This window comes from Mauremys reevesii, linkage group 18 (genome assembly GCF_016161935.1).
Source record: "Mauremys reevesii isolate NIE-2019 linkage group 18, ASM1616193v1, whole genome shotgun sequence".
Classification (NCBI taxonomy): domain Eukaryota; kingdom Metazoa; phylum Chordata; order Testudines; family Geoemydidae; genus Mauremys; species Mauremys reevesii.
In genome coordinates this window covers 25,248,168-25,267,562 of record NC_052640.1, presented here as the reverse complement: position 1 = coordinate 25,267,562, position 19,395 = coordinate 25,248,168, and the positions used below count along the sequence as shown (strand labels likewise).

The 19,395-nt window shown below is 45.2% G+C and overlaps 2 long non-coding RNA genes across 4 annotated transcripts in view; one reads left to right on the top strand and one right to left on the bottom strand.

Annotated features, from left to right (window-relative positions):
• LOC120386063 overlaps positions 1 to 19,395 on the bottom strand; it is a 177,787-nt gene that overhangs the window by 68,243 nt on the left and 90,149 nt on the right. The window lies entirely within an intron of this gene.
• Positions 1 to 19,395, top strand: part of LOC120386064 — a 30,908-nt gene that overhangs the window by 8,500 nt on the left and 3,013 nt on the right. The window contains exons 3-5 of one of the 2 annotated variants that reach the window (XR_005589506.1): positions 8,810 to 9,338; positions 10,038 to 10,184; positions 12,583 to 12,774. This is a non-coding gene — a long non-coding RNA (uncharacterized LOC120386064). Of the gene's footprint in view, positions 1 to 8,809; positions 9,339 to 10,037; positions 10,185 to 12,582; positions 12,775 to 19,395 lie in introns of those variants that run through there. The other variant, XR_005589505.1, reaches the window with a different exon arrangement.

Genomic DNA, 19,395 nt, shown 5'->3' with positions numbered 1-19,395 from the left:
CAAAGTCAATATCTATTTTATAGATGGGGAAACTGAGGCACGGGGAGGGAAGTCACTTGCCCAAAGTTCAGGTAGCAGGCCAGTAGCAGAGCTGGAAATAGAGCCCAGGTCTTCTGAGTCCAAGTCCAGTGCCCTATCCACTAGGTTATACCACCTCCCCATCTTTGGAGCTCATCCTTATTTATTATTTTAATTATGCTGGCCCCTAGGACTCCCAGCCAAGGATCAGAACCCCATTGTGCTATGCACTTGCCAGGCAAGAAACACAGAAGATGGCCACTGCCCTAGAAAGCTCACAGTCTAGGTTGGGTAGGAGTACGTGAGAGAAGAGGAAGCGGGTCCCAGAGAGACTTTCCCTTTATTCTTTATTGTTTTGAGATAGCTGACTCCTGTTAGCAGCCCACAGCATTTTTACAAACAATGGCCAAAATCCAGTCATGGTGTAAACGTGTGAAAATCCTAGTTATGTCAACAGATGGATCTGATTACCTAGAGCCAAACTCCGTATGTAGCTTTGGGGTAGCCATGTTGGTCCCAGGATATTAGAGAGACACAAGGTGGGTGAAGTAACATCTTGTATTGGACCAAACTCTGTTGGTGAGAGAGATGAGTTTTCAAGCTTACACAGACCTGAAGAAGAGCTCAGTAAGCTCAAAAATTTGTCTCTCACACCAACAGAAGTTAGTCCAATAAAGATATTAACTCACCCACTTTGTCTCTCTAGAGCCACAGGTGACCTTATGGCTAGATTGTGTCTGGCACTGCGTGGGTGAAAAGCCAGAGTGGCTGCAAGGAAAATTCCTTGGCACAAGGCTATTTTTGCTGGCACTACCACTCCAAAGGGTAAGCAGCTCTAGGCCAGGCTGCCAAGCAGAGTGTGCTGGCCATGGGGAATACAGGAAAGCAGCAGCCCATGCAACAGGTGTTGCGGTTGATTCTGCACTTTCTGGGAGCCCAAGGACCTCAGGACTAAGTGATGCTTTTATACGTGGTGAAAGGGTGCTCACCTTATGGGACCGTAGAAGCTACCATACTGCACTTCAGAATCTCCGTCCTCCCCAATTATCCCACTTGGCACTGGAGTTGCTCAGGCTGAGTGGGTGACTCCAATGCCCATGAGTAGGACAACCCTGTGGGCTGGCTCAGGAACTCATGATGGCACAGGCTGCAGTTCTGTGATGACTGAAGGAAGAAGGATCCACCTCTGTCATGGTAAAACCATTATTCTCACTCCAGTCAGAGGCCAGAACCATCCTTTGCTCTTGTCAGGGCAGAGAACCTAAGTCACTGAGCCTCACACAAAGCTTGATGGGCCTGGCCAGAGTTCACCTTCAGCCAAAGGAGTATACCGTAAAGTCCTTGGCCTTCTCTGTGAGTAGCTGTTCAGAGTATTAAGGCTTCCTCTTCTCAAATATCCATAGTGTGCCTCCTCGGTATCTTCTCCCAACACCTCATCCCCACTGGTCTCTTTGGTACATATGTGGCCTGTGATGCATAGGCTCTGATTTTAAAAGGTGCCTAACTCCTATTGATTTAAGTGGGAATTAAGGGCCTAAATACCTTTCTGAATCTGTGCCATAAAGCCTATGGGATTCAAGTCAATAGTGGAAAAATCATTCCAAGTCGGATTGATTTCAGCACACTGTCCTTTGACTTGGCTGTGGGAAAAGCAAAGAGACTTCATTTCATTTCTCTCCTGCTAGAGGACCCACCAGGTCCCAGCCAGAGGGCTGTTTCACAATATCAACAGCTTGGCAAATCCAGGCTGCTCAGAAAGTCAAATTCTTCTGCCTAGGAGAGTTTTTAAGTTAATTTGGACCAGAATGTCCACCTACCTAGTACCCATTCTGTGTCTTCAGGGGACAAATTCAACAGCCTCTCTGCCCGAGTATCAGCCCCTCATGCTCACTGAACTAATAGGTCTGGTTTGAAAACTTCTCCCACAGTGACTTGAGAGTTGGACTGTGATCACCAGCAAAATAAACTGGAGTGGTCCATTGTTGGCCATGATTGTTAACACCTTCTAGTGGAAGAGCAGGATAACACCTCTCTGACACGGATGGCTGTTAGGCCCATGCTGCAAAAGAATCCATCTTTTGATATTATTGATCTGATCAGATGTTGCACTATTTCTAATCTCCTCTCTTAGGGAAAATTTGAGAAGATTGTGAAAAAAACAGCTTCAGGGTTATCTGAGCATACAGATTTCCTTCTAATTTTGCCAATGTACAAATATGGTAATTTCTTTGAAGTACAGAGTAAGAACAGTCTTTGTCCCACTAGTACTCCCCCACTAGTTCTAGTTCAAAGAAGAAGTCTGGTGCATAAAGGTATTTAGAAATAGAAAATAATAGGGAGCAGACCGGAGGTAAGCAAATATTTCAGAGCCTTGAACGAATTTAGTTTCGGCTAAGTCAAGCAATGGGAGAAGGTCCTAGGTGTGTGTTTTGGGGTGACATTTTTTATTTTCTTCTGAACTTGTTCTTCCTTCCCTAGTTCGGGTAACACAATGTATTGTGCAGCTTAGTTGGGACCGGGGAACTGGTTTGCATAAAATCAGTACATGCCCACGCTTTTGTGCCAAACTAAACCCCATGATTTTTTTTTCAAATTCAACAGCAGTCAGCCAGCTTTGTTTTCCTTTTTTCCCCCATCATTTCATGCACCACCAGAGATCAGTAGCAGGAATACCATAAAATGGATTATTCTCCCACTGGAGAAGTAACTAACAAATCTGCCTTCACCAGAACATTCAGCTGCCCCCAAAATACCAGTCCCATCCCACTGTTCCATGAAACACTTTCCCCCTCATACTCTATTCTTTTCCTATCCCCTGAATAGCCTGTCTCTCCTCATCCCCGACTGCTTGCTTCTGTTGGCTTCCTAGATCTTCCCCACCCAGCTCTGATGGGTAGACCCATAGTCTCTTATTGATTCACTGGTGTGCTGCATCCCCCGGGCTTAAATTCCAAGAGACCAGCCTTGATTTATCATTGCTTCTCATACTATTTCATGTCTGGCTGAGCACAGAAAGTGCTGGATCTCTCATGAGAAAGATCATTCACATGTAATTTCCAGGCCAGCTTCCAGAGTAAAGAGGTTTCTTATTCAAACCAAACCTTCTGAAACTGCATCGCTACATCTAGTCTCTCCTGAAGTTTTCTATGGTACCTTTTTCTCCTAAGGGTACCATTACCTATCTCCCATGTCTCAAGAAGAAACATTCCTTACTCATGAAAACGGAGTTTCACATCCAAACGTGGTGGACACACACACACAATTGCCCATGACCTGTGGTTCCAGAAAGGAGAAGTCATTTGTTTTATTCATTAAGCTGTTGGCAGCCAGGAAGGGGAGACAGGCAATCAGGGAAGCCTCCAGAGGGAAGGGGAAAAGAGAGGGAGGTAGTTGAAAGGAGGGAAATCTGGAGGAAAAAATACATTAAAAACAAATGAACTGAAGAAAGAACTTGTTGTTGATGAAGCTGATCGTACATGCAGCCCTGCTATCTTGTAAAAGAGGTTTTATTTGTTTTTTTGTAGGAGTGCTGGGAGGAAACTATTAAAGGAACAGGGGGGGTGTGTGTGTGCGTGTGTGTGTGTGTGCGCGCACACGCTTTCCCCAGCCTTTTACAAGGGCTAACTAGGTTTGCAAGGTTAAAACCAGGGGGGACGTAGTTTGCATTGTAAGGCTTTTTACAAAGTGCAAAGGATCAAAGTAATTAGCTACGGGTGACAGCCCAGGACTGTCAGAGAAGTAACCCAGCCCTGACCACTAGACTCATCTGTAACTCCATATATCAGGGGCAAGTTAATCAACAGGACTGAGCACAACACAAACTGTGGGCGAGAGGCTGGGCAAGAAGGAGCTGTGACAAAACTGTGGCTGGAGCAACCTCAAAGGGTTCCGTTCAGCTGGCCCAAGCACTGACAACTTGGGATGTTTTTTACCCAGCTACCTGAGCCTGTTGGGTCTGCACAACCACCCCAGGAACAGGCTTTCTAGTGAAATGCCCAGAACTTCCTGCTTACAACAGGACCCAAAGTATCGCCAGAAGAAAGTCTATTAGGCAGGCATGATTTCCAGTCCCCCTGCTGAAGGCATAAAATAGGGAGACATGTACAAACTGGGGTGGGGAAAGGGGAGTGATAGATAACCAACCTCTCAACAATTTCACCTGGTGAACCCAAGGTGGCAGGGCCAAAGGCACCTGCAAAGCTGCGTGGTGCTAACCAGGCTCTTGATTGGGTCTTGCCATTGTTTTCTGGGTGTGCTGGGTCTCTCTGCTGCCTCTGCCATGCTAAGTGAATTGGAATCTTTAGGCGGTTACCCTGCTGCCATATCATCACTGGGAAAATTCCCATTGACATTGACGAGAGCAGGATCAAGTCTTTGGGGTAGCTGAAGCAGGAAAGTTTTCTGCATTACAGCAGTATCCAAATGTCAGTGCCAAATTAGCCAGATTAGAGTATGAAGCTCACTTGCTTCCTTCCGGATCCCTAAAGGAAATATTTTGGGAGCAAGTGTTTCTCCAGAAGCAAGGGAAGTTTCTTTGAAAGTGATGTGGTGAAAGCTGAGGAATAGTCATCAGCATGACTGATAATTCCCAGCTTTGCCACTCACCTGCTGGATGATCTTGGGCAAGTCACTTCATCACTCTGGGCCTCCACTTCCTCATCTGTAAAATAGGGCTAATACTACTGCCTTACTCCAGGCCATAGGGATGCTGGGAGGCCAGTTTCATTAGTAGGCGCAGTTCACACCTATGCAGCAGACCAGACCAAAGGCCAAGTCCCTATACCAGAGATTTAAGTGAAGCATAAGCCTTGGGGTGTCCCCCTCTGCACAGAGAAAAAATTCATCTTCATGGTTCATGAAGGGCTTTGAGCTTCTTGCACAGAAGGTGCCATCAGAATGCAAAGTTTAATTAGTTATTGGCATTATAAAGGCTTATGGAAAGAACTATTTCTTGGAAGGAGGATGCATGTTAGTAAAACAGAATTTCACATGGAAAAGGATGAACAAGCCCTTGATGAACTTGGTATGGATGGAAGAAGCAGATCCCTCTCAAGCAAATTTAAAGGATACTATTTCATATGCAAGAAAAAAATAATTTGGGAAAATTCAGTTCACTATAGCAGTTCATTAAAGAAGGAATTTTCATAAATGTATATTTTCTTCCTGATAATAAAGGTGGTTCCTATTTCAAAGCAGCCAAGAGAACTAGCGACTCAGTGATATTCATCCATGTGCCAGCACAAGATCTGTGCACAGGGGTGCTGGAACAATTTGTATAGTAGGGGTGCTGAGAGCCATTGAACCAAACTCTAACCATTGTATATCATGGAAACCACTTCAAGCCAGGGGGTGCAGCAGCACCCCTAGTTCCAGCACCTATGCCTATGCACTACTTAAGTCCCACGTCAGCTTTCAAAATAGGCCTTCAGTGGGCCATAAGTGGTGCATAGACCTTGTGCAGACACTCTGCACAGGGGTAAATTAATTTCACCCGCTATAAATATGGATGAGGCTCTGTCTTAGTTGCTGGGAAAGGTAACATCTCTTACATCATCTCAGATCATGTGAGCTAGCTTCATAATTTGATATGAACATGATTCAACATCAAAACCATCTCAGCAAAACTGCACGTAGCTATTTCATGTTCAGCAGGATCGTCCTAATTTTCCTGACACTTCTCAGCCTGTGCACATTAAATGATGCAGGTTCTTAGAATACAAATATCCACTGCAGTTACCCCTGAGTCCCTAACTAAAGAACAATCTCTAGTTCTTTAACTGCAGAATGTCATGAGAAGAGTGATCTCCTCCTCAAACCGGAAAAAGGACACATCATGTTACTGCAGCACGCTGCACACACTTTCCTGTCCTGTTCACAATGATGAGAGCTGATTGAAAAATTTCAAAATTCAAGTTTCAAAAAGAAAACAGGGTCCCAATTTCCAACAAAAAAAAATGTCAAATGTTGGTCAAAAAAGGGACAATGTTTTCATGACATTTATTTTTTCCAAAAAACCCAAAAGTGTCCCTTTTCTTGACCGGTTGTAATAGTGACATATAGTACCTCAGTAGCCAGCAGGGATATCATGGCTGGTACCAAGCTGCTCTCAGATCTTCACGGTGACAACAGGGAGAGACTAGATGCTGCTGTTCCCAAAGCAGAGGCCCATACTGCTTAACGTGAAGGAGAATCTCTTAAGTTTTAGCAGCATAAGGTCTACCACGCCACCTCGTAACTTTTGTCTAGTGGAGCTGGAGGGCTCTGGTACATATAGACAGTAGTCAGTTCATTGCAATACTTCCACTGTGTCTTTATATTGCATTATTATCTGATGGTCTAAAAAATACTATTATTCTCAGTTCTTTTTCTTAGCGTGTAAGCAAACGTCCAGTCTTGGGAAGACTGGATGTCAGTTGATGTTAGTTTTGTTATGCAGAGTTTAAGATGGAGGGAGGTGTGAGAGCAGCAGGAGAATTTGCTCTCTGCCTTGGGCTCTGGTTGGAGTTAATTCTTGAGGCAGAGTTTCTCCCTGGGAACCAAGCACTGCTCTTGGGCTGAGATTCCTGGAAGGATGGATTGCCCTGCATGCTATTTGACCACTTCTATTCCAGGACTGTGCATATGTGTAACTACGACAAGTGACACTTAGCATATATTCAGACTCTGCATCACTGATTTCTCCTCCACTGGGGAAACCAACCCCCAAGTCCCTGGACATCTGTTACAATTAGGCAGGAAGGTAGCAGTAATTTGCAAATGTGGGTTACCCTCATCCTACAGATAAGGAGACTAAGGCAGCAGGTAGCTTGCCAGTTGTGATAGCAGCTCAGAGCTAGAACCACCAGTACAGGAATAGAATTCAAGTCCCCCGTCCTTAACCACTCAACCACACTGGATGCTTCAGCTACCAGCCAGCCAGCCCACATCCATGCATTGACTCCGCACTAACAGCACTGGCTGTGGTCATCCGAATTTGGGGAAAGTAGAGTATTAGGGGGAGACAGAGCCAAACTCCAACTTTATCTGATCGGGTGGGGAAAAAATTGGCATCTTGTTGATCCAGAGAGGTGCAGTGTGCACACGGGGGAGTTGGTGTAGCGGTTGTCTGCTCCCAATAATCCTCAGGGTATAGCCAGACATGTGCTCATTCCTAGGCTCTCTTTTAAATTGCTGCATTAGTTTTATTAACCATTCGGAATCTACGTCCCCTCCACCCCCAAATTAAGTTAGTTTCTCAAGGATAGAAAAAAAATTAGCTGTCTAACAATGTTGGCTTGGAGCCTCTTGCTGCCTTCAGTCCCAGCTAGGATGAGTTAGTGCTTTGTAGATATTATTGATCGGCCTGGCTGTACCATCCCCATGTCTCCTGTCCTACCCCTCTCCTCCCACCCATGATCCACCCTCCCTTGGTTCTTCCTCACTCCCAGCTTGTCCGGGATTGATGCAGGAGCTACCAAAAGGTAGGCTGTCAGGTGTGGCTACACCATCGCCCGCAGCCATCTATCAAGCGCCTCTCAATAAGCTAATAGCCCTAATGTGTGAAAATTGATTTCTGGGGTGAATGTGACATCTCAAAGATTTACACTCTATTTCCTATTGATGAGGCTCAATTGATCTCAACAAGTACTAAAATATTTACCACCGTGGCAGGCGGGGGAAGGGGGAGCAGTCAAGGAGAGGAACTGGAGTGGTGTTTTTAAATAAACACAGTCAAGTTGTGGATGGGGCCATCAGGAAATAAACCACGCAGAATAAAAACAAGCCCAGCAGTGTGAAGTTGTTCAGAAGGAGGAAAGTAGCAAAGGGAAGGAAGAGGAAGGCCAAGGGATGCCCCTGCAGCATTCTTAGGAGGGAGTGGGGTGAATGGTGCCAAATGGACCTGGAATATCATCAAATCATCACTTCTGCTAAGGCTGAGGAGAGGCTAAGAATGTCCTTGGGACCTGGATAGTGTTGGGAAAGGAGCAGGATTCTGCAATGCAGTCGTGCAGGGTGGGGAAAATGAGCTTGTGAACCGCTTTGGTTAAAAAAAGGTGTTTAGCTCTGACGTGGTGGCTTCAATACACGGGGCCCACCCAGAACAGAGGCAGTCACAGCTGAAGGGATGTCAGTGCTATCCTGTTTATCATTGGTCCGTCTCCCAATCCTCTCCTGACCTCTCTCCCTGGGTACCAAGATCCAGGAGTAGAGGCATTGCTGGGGCACAAAGGAAGCTGGTGCCATGGCAACCTGAGGGGCAAGAGCTTTCTCAGCTCAGCCATTCTGGCCCTAGACAGGAATCTGGCAGCGTGAGCTTCCCTCACAGCAGTGTTCAGTCCAGACCAGCTAAGAAATCACAATGTCACATCTTAACTTAGGGGCCAGCCCTGCAAGCATGCGTCATGCTTACTCTGATGGGGAGGCCCAGAGACTTCACGGCGCCTACTCGGGGTGGAAGCACTGCACCCGCTAACTAGGGTTTGTAGAATCAAACTCTTAGGCTCCGATCCTGCAAACACTTGCACCCAGGCTTAACTTTACACGCCCAGAGCTGTCCCACTAGCTGGCGGTTCTGCGCTCAACGGTACAACTCACAGCGTGTCAAGTTCAGCCCACGTGTAGGAGTTAGCAGGATGGGGATATTAGATAGTTATCCCTTGGAGGCAGGGACAACGGGGTAAATACAGCCCAGGGGCAAGCAAGCATAATGCCATTAAAGCCAATGGCATTTCACCGGCTTACACCAGAATTGTACATGGCCCTTTTTGATCACAGGGCTCAAATCCCCTTAATTGTCTTCTGTCTCTCCTAGGTTTCTCTCTTCTCTTTCTCCATCTCCCACTTCCCGGCTGCCTAGAGAGATAGGACAGGAGACCGCCAGCTCCTGCCCATTCATCTGGCACTTCTATGAGAGCCGTCACAGCCAGCGGAACGCCAATCATGCCCATGGACTCTGAAGGATCCACCCATGGCTCTAGACACATGGGTTGAGCATCACCACCTGAACTCACTGTTGTCCCCTTCTTCAGCTCTGCGTCCTCCCCAACAGCATCTGGAGCTCCAGCAGCCTGGCACCCACCTCAGTAGGGTCAGGTGTGAGCTTCCTTCCAGCAGAGCCATTTCAGGGCCAGCTGGGATCCCGGCAGACAGAGTTCCCATGACAAAGCCAACGACTGCTCTGAGAAGTTAAGCAACTTCCTACCTGGCTTCCCATAGGTAGTAGATACACTCAGCAGCACCGTTGGGAATTCAACTGACCGCTACTAAGTTAGACTCTCCGCTCACCACTACCTGAGCCCCGAGAACAAGAATCCCCCTGGAACTAGGCTCTAGGCCTGTTTGTAAGTAAACCAGTGCACGCAGAGGGAAGAAGCGCATGTAATGAGAAGGAAATAGATGCTAACACTCTCAGTTCACAAGTTCATCCACTGAGATTTCCCCGAGGGCCAGGGAGGTGGGCAAGGATCACATACTCTCCACTCTACCCTGACCCAGCCCTTAGCTCCTGTTGATCTTTCCCAAGTCAGGCGGTTTCCCTTCCCCCACAGCCTCTCCCCCAGCCCTGCCTTTGCCTCCATAGGGTAAAGTTCCCATTTAGCAGATTAAAGGTCAGCTCTTGTCAGACCAAAGGCTTTTGAAATACTTCTCAGCAACTAATCATTTCCAAGTTAGTAGCCACCCCCAAGTCCCTGTGCTCAGCTCCCTTGAGACACACAGGGTTATAGGTTTGCTGATGCTTCATAGGAAACTCCAGCAACATTCTGTCTAGTGATGGGTCCGAAACACAGAGTTCAGCTCCAGATCTGGCTGTAAAACAACCTAAAATCTGACTGGTTTATTCATCCTGATGTATAGAACTGGATCCAGATCTCAGTCTCCCCCCGCCACCCCAAGTCCTAGAGTTTAGCTTGTAATGATCTATTTCAGGAACATCTCTGAATCAGCTGTGCATCCACAGCCTTCTAGTTCCTGCATTTTCCTTCCCTCTTCCTGTATTTCTAAAGACATCGGCATTAAGGTGGTTTCTCTTTCCCCTTAAGCATCAATTTGCTCCTGCTGCTTTCTACCCCTATGGATGTCACATCTGGGTGCTGTGAAAGCTATGGGGTGCCAAAGAAAGGACGAATTCAGGTGTGGAAAAAAGTGACATTTACCAACATCCTGCCATAGAGCAGTAGAGAATACAGGTAAGTTGTGTTTGCTCGCGCTGACTTCCTGCCTGTTGTGGGCTTTCCCATATCAGGATCAATTATATTTATTTCTAGATCTAGGACCAGATCTTAAACTGGTGTAAGTCAGCAGGGCTCCATTAAATAGAGCTATGCTCTTTACACCACCTAGGGATCTGGCCCGTAGATATTACTTTCAATTATTAGAAAGGGACATTGTCAGCTTTTACAGCTCTTCAGTCAGTTGCTTTGCAGCAGCTGGGGATCTGGCCAAGATTTTTAACTTAAGTCCCTTTTAGTAATTGAAATAAATATCTATCTATGGGCCAGCTGGTGCAAATCGACTGATGAGAGAGGTGTAAAAGTTTACATCAGCAGGAGATCTGGGCCCTTATATTTCATTTCTAAAAAATCCCTTGCAGAGTTTACCACAAGCCCTCTAGATGAGTCAGTGGCAAGAATTTACTTTTCACCATTCATGTTACTGGTTTACTTGTGTTATTTCATGTTTCTTGGAGAGTAAAGATGGATGAGTCACTTTCACTTTTGCTTTTCATCAGTTTCACTTTCCTGTTCTCATGCATTTGCCTAAGTGGGTCAGGATCTGGGCTGCAAACACAGCAAGGGAATGTTTCCATTCACTGAATGTTCCGCTGCCATGGAAGCATTTCTATTACTATTCAGCTCTGCCTCTAAATCTTCCCAGCACAATATTTTCAGGAAAAATTCCTCCAGGGCAGCCTTCTGGCCTTTTTCTTCACACCTCAGCTTCCTCTGCTGGGTTCTCCTGCCAGCCAAAAATATCTCCAAGTGCTGAAGAACTCTTTGCCAAGGTGCTCACTTATCGGCTTTCCCTCCGTTCTAAAAAGCAGGTGACTTTTGGCTCTCATGAGTTGATCTCCCATAGATCAAGAAACATGAGAACCCCCTTCTCTCTCCCATATTTCCCCTATTTTGGATAGTTAAACTTACTTTTCCACCTTCAACTGTAAGCAGGTAGAATGATTCCCCACACACACACACACCTTAAAAAGATAGGTATATACTGAAAAGAAGGAAGACACTGTGTCTAGTGGTCAAAACAAGACACTACAGGTTAGAGACACAAAAGGACTTAGGCACCTAACTCCCAGAATCACACCCCACCGGGATTCACAAAACTCCCACTCAGCTGCTGCCAAACTCTGTAGGTGCCAAAACTCACTTGGGACCTACATTTTTGCAGCAGATGTTCCCTAGGCACCTACATTTCTGCCTCAGAGCATGCGCGATGCAGCTCACGCCAGAGTACAGCACAAACTGGGGTGACACAGGCATTTCTCCCACCTCACTTGCCTGTGGGACCTGTTCCAGTAAGATCAGGCCCCTCTTGGTGAGTAAACACAAAAAATTCATGGAGAGAGGAAGGAAGGAAGGAAGGAAGGAGAACCTCCCACAGAACTGTTAGTCCAGAGGTTGGAGCCTCACCTGAGTAATGGGAGATGTTCCATTCAGGTTTCCCCCATACCTGGGAGGTGGAAAACCCAGAATCCTGTCCCCCTGCTCCACTGACTTTAACTTACCCACAGTGAAGCAGTTTCAATAGGAGAGAGAGAGTGAAGGAGCCCCACATCAGACTCTCACTTCGTCCAATGGTTACAGCACTCGCCTGAGAGGTGGCAGAGCCCTGATCCAATCCCTTCTCCCCCTCATGACTTACCATAGAATCATAGAATATCAGGGTTGGAAGGGACCTCAGGAGGTCATCTAGTCCAACCCCCTGCTCAAAGCAGGACCAATCCCCAACTAAATCATCCCAGCCAGGGCTTTGTCAAGCCAGGCCTTAAAAACCTCTAAGGAAGGAGATTCCACCACCTCTCTAGGTCACCCATTCCAGTGCTTCACCACCTTCCTAGTGAAAAAGTTTTTCCTAATATCCAACCTAAACCTCCCCACCTCCAAGTGAGTGCCCAGATGATCGGGTTCCCCCTCCTCCCTTAAAACAGCATAGGCACTTAATACCAAGAGAGGTTTTGCAGACAAGAATCCCAGGCAGAGAGAGAGGCACCTCCCTGAAGCCTGGACTTCGGCGCCTATCTCAGAGACAGAGATGGGGCTTAACACACCCATTGGCAAGGAGCCCCCTAGCATGCTGGCTTTTGTGAATCACATTTTGAGGCACCTCTCTCCCACTACTCATTGTATAAGGACCCTAAGGCACCACATTCAGGTTTTGTGAATCCCAGTAATTTTCTAGGGGCCTAGAAGTTAAGCATGGCGATGCGAAGTATTGCCATGCCTACGTTTCTTTGGGAATCTGGCCCTGAGAGTTAGCACTCCTGGGTTCCCTTCTTGACTCTGCAGCTGATTCGCCCTGTGATATTTTGGCATTTCACTTACTCCCTCTGGGTTTCATTTCCCCCCTTTCTTTCAATAGGCATAGCCAATTACAACCCTGAGGTGTTTGGAGAGTCCTGAACAGAAGGCAGTGCAAGTAGTAGTAATTATTATTAACCTGCTCATCCGACAGGGGTGTTTTGAGGCTTAATTAATGAGTGTCTGCAAAGTGCTTTGAGGGCTTCAGCTGAAAGATGCTATATAGAAGTGCAAAGTATTATGAGAAAATAATGGAAACATTTTATAAATAATAAAAGAAGGGAAACTTTGGTTTTAGAGGCTGTATATTCCTCTGCCCACCCCCCTTCCTTCTGCTCCTGCTAGCTCTGCATCATTTCATAGAGACATGGACGCCAATCTCAGCAAGTCCTATTGCCTGTCTCCTGTCACTCACCTGATTAAAGGTTCCACTTACATCCAAATGGTTAGAGCCAGGGCTCGGAGCCATTCATAAAACTCATATTGAAGGATTAGCTTTCACAAAGTTTGCCTTAATGATTATGCGCTGTATTGATTGGTGAGGGAAACTATAAAAATTGACACCAGAATAAACTTTGAAGGACTGCTCTTGCTCAGCAGAACTAGGATCAATTTGAATCGACCAGGATGGTAGGGAAGGGGGGGGGAAAAACCCTGTCCATTAGCCGGGTGCAATCCTGACCAGCTAACTGTCTTTTTCTCTCGTTGCTGTGATCAAATAGCATCTCAGTGAGGATTAGACTATAGACCCTAGGGTGAATTCTCCGTACATGTATAAAGTACATCCCTGCTACCCAGCTAGCCAATCACTTACGACTACTTTTGATTTAGGGATTTTTTTTTCCCCTTTAAAAAAATGTGATGAATTTATTGTTCACAAAAGCAAAGTATTAGTCACAGATTAAGGCTAGGAATAGTGCATACAGCACATGAGATAAGTCATTGCATTCTAATGGCAAGCCAATGCTAGCCCACTATATTCCAACATCCAACTTCTGCTTAGCCAACTGCATTCAATTTTGGGTAGCCCACAGCAATTCCAACATGCGATTGCTAATGACCACACTGCATTTAGATTTGCAATTTGCTCATGGCAGATTGCATTCCAACACGCAGCTGCTATGAATTCCATGCACTTCAATATGCAGCTTTCCGCCAGCCCATTACATCAGGATATCCATTCCCAGCTCTTTGCATCCTACTGCTTGGTCAAGACCATTCAGTTGCATCCAGCCATCATCAGCCCATTCACCGTTGCCAGCTCACAATATTTAAGCTGGTTGCTCTCCGTGGGCGGCCTGATAACTGGACTTGTGGCATAATGTACAGCTCATTACTGTGCTGGTCTGGAGATTGTAACTACACAACATTTGTTCCGGTTGGTACATTATCTTCCCACTGCATCTATCTGTTCCACTTGACCCAGAGAACAAGGGGCAACAGAAACCTACCGTGAGGTTTTCCTATGAGGTTTGCCTCAACAATTGGCTAACACATTGATCCTCTTAATGAGCAGGCTCTGGGAATTCTTGATAAGGGACATTCATGCAGACTTTATAAGTTCACTTATAACACATACAGATATACCTTGGCTTGGAGCTTTCCTTCATGCAAAATATGCATTCTGCCAATACCTAATATTAGGAGCCCACAGAGGTGTAGCGAGCGCCCTCCGTACCCTCCGACCGGAGGGGGCCCCGCAAGGAAGGGGGCCCCTAAAAGTGGCAAAAAAAATGTTTCTGCATTTTAAGGGGCCCCGGACATATGTTCGGAGGGGGCCACATTCTTTGTTGCTACGGTCCTGGGAGCCCAAGTGACTCCCATTGGCTTCAGTAAGTGCTGACACAGACTTAATAGCTTCAGCTGTGGGATGGAGCTGGCAACATGATAGCTAACACTAGAAATTGACCACTGGGGGTGAACGTTACACACAGGATGTAAGAGTCTGACCACCTTTAAAGAAACGTTGCAAAACCATTCTCTGAAAAAGCTGTTCCACCATAAGTGACGTGCATAATACAAACACCCTCTTTTATCCCCAAGAATCCCTTCTGAAAATGGAGGAGTGCCAGAGACTCCATGAAGTCCACTAGGGACTTTGTTGTTACTATTGATTTTATGAGCAAGGTGCTCAGATCCTACAACAATGGGTGGCAGCATAAAACCAATTTATAGCTAGATATTGAATAGCATCAGTGCAATATATTTTGTAGGTAATGTGTTGTCCACCTTTCATAAAGTCTATAGTCTCCAGAGAACCCTCACCCCTAATGTTGAGTGGGCAGAAACCCCCTAAAATCAGAAAAGTATGCATGAAACAAAAAGGTGTCCCAACATGAAGAGTAAAAAATTACTTGTGAGATGAAGGAGTTAGAGGGTATGAATACCTTTAGGATCATTAGGTAGAAAGCAGCTGTGTTCCAGAGTCATTTCCATATAAATAGCTATCCTATTCCAAGGAGCATGTATGGGATCCAATCCAGGTAAGAGATGTTTTTTTCTCTCGCAAAGGGACTGTACCCAGAGTCCATTACAGATGGTAACTGGAATCCAATTTAGGTTGTTGCCCTCTTAGTACAAAGGATCATTAGTACAAAGGGTCAATGATAGGATATTGTTAGCCTTTTTCCAGAGGGTCTGGCTGGAGAGTCTTGCCCGCATGCTCGGGGTTCAGCTGATCGCCATATTTGGGGTCGGGAAGGAATTTTCCTCCAGGGTAGATTGGCAGTGGCCCTGGAGGTTTTTCGCCTTCCTCCGAAGCTTGGGGCAGGGGTCGCTTGCTGGTGGATTATCTGCTACTAGAAGTCTTTAAATCATGATTTGGAGCATTCAACAGCAGAGTCAAGGGAGAGAATTATTTCAGGAGTGGGTGGATCGGCTTATGTGGCCTGCATCTTGCAGGAGGTCAGACTAGATGATCATAATGGTCCCTTCTGATCTTGAATTCTATGATTCTATGATTCTCTTTGTTGGAAGGACATTCAAAGAATGAGTCTTTCCTTTGTCTGACAGTCTACACGCCATTATCAAATATTTCTCACCATGGAAAATATGTGGATGGGCTGGTCCAAGTGGACAGTTAATAATGCATGGAGACAAAAGCGTCTAGATTGCCCTGGTAAGAAGGGTCTATTTGAAGGGCTGAACTTTCCCCCCCAAAATGAGGAAATTAGAGCCATCCCTTCCCTTAGGACAATTCCAGGGGCTGTAGAAATCATGCAATTTCACAGTCAAGGTACATAAACATTGCCAGCTCAAAGATCTCCGACTGAGTCACAAACTGTGGCCCAACTTCAATCCTCCACCTTTGAGTTATTCCTTTAACTCTTGAATACACTGGCGGACCACAGGCAGCATGCTGGAAGAATTCTCAGATCTCTTTGAGGTCCAACAGAAGAATATTAAAGTGAAACAAATCAGTAACTCACATATTACATCCAGTAAGAGAAATCCAGTCTGCCCAGACAGAAAAAGGAAAAAAAAAAGGACTTGGTCATTTGGAAAGGCTGAGTATAATTAAAAAAGTAGAACAACCTAGAGACTGGGTTTGGCTGGAAGTTAATGCTAGATACATTCAAATGAGAAAATAGGCATTAAAATAAAACCAGCAAAGGTGATTGACCATGGAACAAATACCAAGGGAAGTGGTGGATCTCTTGATGTTTTCAAATCAAGACTGGATGCCTTTCTGGAAGACATGTCAGCCAAACACGAGTCATTGAGCTCAATACAGAAGTAACTGAGTGAAATGAGAAGTGAGCCTGTGAGACACAGAGGGTCAGACGAGATGATTTAATAGCTCCTTTTGGCCTTAAACTCTGTGAACCTATGGAAACTGGGTTAATTCTATGGCTGTAATTGAAAAGCCAGATAAAGTACAGATCTGTACTGATTTACATGGTATAAATAAAGCCATAAAAGGGAACCTTCAACAAAACCTGAAATGGAAACTAAATTCTCAAAAATAGGAATATTTGGAAGAATATTTGGTAAGCAGAAGTAGACAAGGCAACCTAGTGTCTTTTAATACACTTCTTGGATGTTATACTTTCATGCAAATACTCTTTGGTATTAGTTCTCTTCCCAGTGTATTTTTAAAAAGCAGTTGAATAAAGCTTTGAGGGATTACAAAATGATATTTGTAATAGGAGGTTTTTCTTATTTGGGCTAGGGACCTAAAAATAAATATATTAAAAAAAATCTTAGGAAAGTTTTGAGAGGCCAAGAGAAATAGCCCTATACCTGAACTAAAAATAAAATAAATTGCTTCCAACAGAGGTAATCTATAATGGACATAAATTGAGTAAAGTTGGCTTAATTGCTGATCCAGATAAAATAAAAGCAATAGTTGAAATGCCCACTCTGCAATGTAAAAATGGATAGAAAGATTTATGAGGATGATAACTGATTCGGCAAAACACATTCCAAACATCTCTGGTCAATAAATCCTCACGGAAATTGTTGGCATATGACATTGCTGGCATTGGGCAGACAGACATTAACAGGCATCTGAGTAGTTAAAGACATTTATCAACAACACCGTGGATTTAAAATATGATGATGTGACCCAGCCAGCTGCATTGTCGGTGGATTCACCAATCTGTACCGGCATTGAGCATCTGTCAGTGTTTCAGAAATTTTGAAGTAGTGCCTTGCCCTGAGAGTGGCATCTGAACATATTGATTGAGCACACAGGAGCCTTTGTGCATGGGCACAATTGTTAGTATCCATTTGTTCTGAAAGAAACAAATAGACTCCTTTGAAATTCCCACCCTAGAGGATTTACTATGGGAATTAGGTGCCAAATCCCATTAAAACCGAATGGTAATTCCATGCCTAAATCCCTTAGGCTCCTCTGAAAATGTCACGCCTTAATTCCATCCCACATGGGGTGTTTTCTGCTTCAAAGTATCCCCCTTTACCATTCATCTGTCCACCACACCTCAAACCCAATGACATAATAATAATCATCAAGGGCCATCAAATAAATAGCTGAAATGGAGAACATCGCAATGGTGAGTTGGTGGCTGCAGGCTCCTCGGAATAATACAGGATTGTTTAGACTGGGAATGGGGGATGATCACAAAGGGAGGCAGCATTTGAGCTTTTGGGATGTCAGCAGATAATGGTGTGAATATTTATCTTTCTAAAGAGCCAAAAAAAAATACATTCCCTTTTGCAGTTGCCAGTGATAATGGATGCTGTGTGAGCTAAAAATCCGGCAGTTAAAAGCAACATTTATTATCACTCTATCTCACACCAGCAAATTTATGATCCCTTCCAGATCTGAAACATCAAAGCAGGAAGGAGTAGCAGCCTTCTCAGACTATCCTCCCCTCCCCGCCCCGCGCCGCTGCCCTTCTTCTTTTCACATAGATTGCTTCATTATTTTTTTTTAAGGGAAGCGGGCATTAAAACCAAAATCTCACCTTTGACCCTTCAGGGCTACTCATAACTTACGAGGGCAAATAAGGAGCTGAAAGTTTTTCCTGCACCAAACCATAAATAATTCTTCCGTGCATCCACAAATCACTCCAGGTTGGTGGTGTAAATAGTTATTGCTGGGTTTCTCCCTATGGGCAGGTCTCAGGGGGTTTGTCAGTTGGGGGCAGGGGGAGTGCTTAAAAAAACATTGCAAAAATGCCTTCCCCTCTACCCTCTGATCCAGACACTCAGGTATGTGTGTGTTTTATGCTTCATGATTCCCAGCGTCTGAAGTTTAAAGAAATTCTCAACTTTTTAGGGAGTTCAAAGGTGAAAAGGTTGCCCCATATGTGCAATGACCTCCTCTGTGGGACATCAACAGGGTTTCAAGTTGGGACCTTTGGCACTGAAAGCATGAGCCTGTCCCACTTGAGCTGGAGGAGCAGCTCCATCAGTTAGTAACAGTAGTAAACGTCTCTTTTTATGTGGGTAGGACACTAGAGGGGGACATGACACACACTGTACCCACATGTTACACCTGTTCCCTAGATAAAGTTCACCCCAACTATCTGAAGTCCACCAGAGTTCAAATCTGTCTTCGGGTATCATCACTGGTTATAATTTTAAATGGTAATGAGTTATCAGCAGGGTTTGAACAAATGACCCTCAGGATCACAGAACAGACTTCTCTTTTGAAAGAAGTAACATTATTTGCTGGTAACAGAAGCAAGCTGGTGTCCTCTAATGGTCCAGCTACTAGGAGTGGGATACTATACAAATGTGGGTTATTTTTATCATATTTATTACAGTCGTGCCAAAGGACCAGCCAAGAATGGGGCCCTGGACAAATGCACACTTGTTGGCCCATCACAAGGAGATGTGAGAGCGCTCCATCCAGATGTTACCTCGCAGCACTGAAATATCATTACATGGTGACGCATTGTCATGGTGCAATGATTCATTTGCCCCCAAAATTATTTAGGGACCCATTCATAGTCTGCAAAAGAGACTTGCTGGATACAGGATTGCTCTGTGCAAAACAAGAGGATCCTGGGAAAAAGCATCCGAGTGGTGGTTACACCCTTGTGGAGGCCAAGGGCATGAAGGTAAAGGGGAAAGAGTAGAGAATGGCATGCTCACCAATGTGGAGATGGACACATACCCACTCATATGAACTGACTACAGCCAAACATGGTCCAGTGCAGGGAGCAACCAGGGCCCTAAACTGCTCTCTGGTCCTACTACAAAAAATTCTAAAAGCCAGGGCACCAGGTGCTGGCCCAACTTTTCAAACCCTTTCAAACCCTTAAATCCATCTCCAGACACCTAAAAACGTGGCCTGATTCTCAGAGGTGCTGAGCACCCAGCAGCAATGACCCCGCTGCACCATTGAAAGCCAGGGCAGTTGTTTAGGAATGGGAGTTAGGTATTGGAGTTAGGGGCCAAACTC